Genomic DNA, 1,710 nt, shown 5'->3' on the forward strand with positions numbered 1-1,710 from the left:
GTCACTTAGTGGCCCATTCACGCCAGCACCTCCGTCTCCTGTCTCCCCATCCTGCCCACCTTTCTTTAGGAGTTGCATTCTCAAGGCCTCAGAGAGCCTGGGGATGGGGGCGCACGAGATCCTAGGAAGGTGGGGGTGTCCTTTGCCTCCCGGAAATCCCGCGGAGAAAGGCGCTCAGAAATCCCGTGAGGTATTCTGGTTTCTGGATAGCGCCGACGCGTGGGTAAATCTGGGGTTAGGGAAGGAGGGGGTGGAACGTCGGGCTCCAGGTCCCGCAGAGCTGGGGCGGGGGACATGAGTCACGAAATGACGGAATGCAGGAAGGAGAAGGCGAGGCAGGGATTATCCACGGATGTTATATGAACGCCTACCTAGTGCCAACCAAGTTTTAGGCACATTGGGGTAACGGTCAAGAATAGGGTGGGTGTGGCTGTGTGGCTGCAGGACTCGATCTAACCCGGAGCCCGAATGAGTTCAGCACACGTATAAATGTGAAATTGCAGTTTTGACAAATGTTCGGAAAGAGAATGCGGTATGGGTGTCAGGAGACCTTGCGATATCCCGGCTTCGCCTATTTCGGGCGCCAGGGAACAGATAGATCTATTAGCCCGTGCGGTGTGCGGGTTTGACTGCTTCTTGCGGAAACGCAAGAGTGCTTGCAGATATGCAAGATTCGAAGCTGATGTGCATAGGGAATGCGTGCATGCAGAGTGAGTGCCTGGCGGAGGCACAAATCAAAGCAGTCCTGGGTCTCCAGCAGGCTGTGTGCGCCCTCTGCTGCAGCATAGGCGCCTCGCTCGCCGCTTCTTTTGGAGCCCAGGCTGATTTCGAGCTGCTCCCAAGGCTGGGTACAGAACAGACGCAACCCACGCAACTTCATGCGCATGCGTACACTGGAGATATTCAGAAAGGCTCTGCTGGCAGGTGGCAGCACCAGCCGTCAGGATGGCCGAGCGGTCTAAGGCGCTGCGTTCAGGTCGCAGTCTCCCCTGGAGGCGTGGGTTCGAATCCCACTCCTGACAACGGGTTGTCACTTTTTCTTTCCATTAATAAATAACCACAAATCAACTACATAGTAGTTTGTGCCTTTGGATACTATTGTTTTGTAAAAATAAGTATTTTCATCTCCTAATTAGACGTATATAATTTACACTGTAAAGAGGATAGCCCCCCTCTGTACAGCACAGCAGAACCTTGTTACCGTAGCCAAAATATATACGTTACTGCAGTCAAAACGTACACACCTTAGTTCAGGAGGTTAAAATGCAAGTGCTGTCAGGAGTGGGATTCGAACCCACGCCTCCAGGGGAGACTGCGACCTGAACGCAGCGCCTTAGACCGCTCGGCCATCCTGACTCGCTTAAGGAAATGCTGTTGGTCTTGTGTAGTTTCTAGGATAATGCAACGCGGTTTCAGAACCAGTCAGTCATAGGATCCCTGGCACCTTTTTAAATCCGGCTACTCAGTTCCTATTGTTACTCTTAATCTGGTTCAGTCTTTTTTAGTACTAATAAGTTTTAAACGGAAAATCTCTAGCCTGAACATAAATAGAAAATCAATTTCCTTTTCCATCAGTAGAAAATAAACATAAAAATAAATACCGTGGAAAGGAGACTTCTTTCCTTAAATTCTAGCCACTTGCCGAGGCTTGGAACCTTTTTATCTTATTTTTAACGACTAATTCTATCGGGGTAAAGGGCCGAGTTATTG

The 1,710-nt window shown here is 50.1% G+C and overlaps 2 non-coding genes across 2 annotated transcripts; one reads left to right on the top strand and one right to left on the bottom strand.

The window, feature by feature from the left end:
• Nucleotides 1-939: 939 nt before the first annotated feature.
• On the top strand, nt 940-1,022 carry TRNAL-CAG. Its single transcript has one exon. It is a non-coding gene; the product is annotated as a tRNA-Leu (tRNA).
• Nucleotides 1,023-1,273: 251 nt separating this feature from the next.
• Nucleotides 1,274-1,356, bottom strand: TRNAL-CAG. The gene has a single exon. It is a non-coding gene; the product is annotated as a tRNA-Leu (tRNA).
• Nucleotides 1,357-1,710: the final 354 nt, after the last annotated feature.

This window comes from Phyllostomus hastatus, unplaced genomic scaffold, assembly GCF_019186645.2.
Source record: "Phyllostomus hastatus isolate PE091 unplaced genomic scaffold, TTU_PhHast_1.1 phas_scaffold_345, whole genome shotgun sequence".
Taxonomy (NCBI): Eukaryota; Metazoa; Chordata; class Mammalia; order Chiroptera; family Phyllostomidae; genus Phyllostomus; species Phyllostomus hastatus.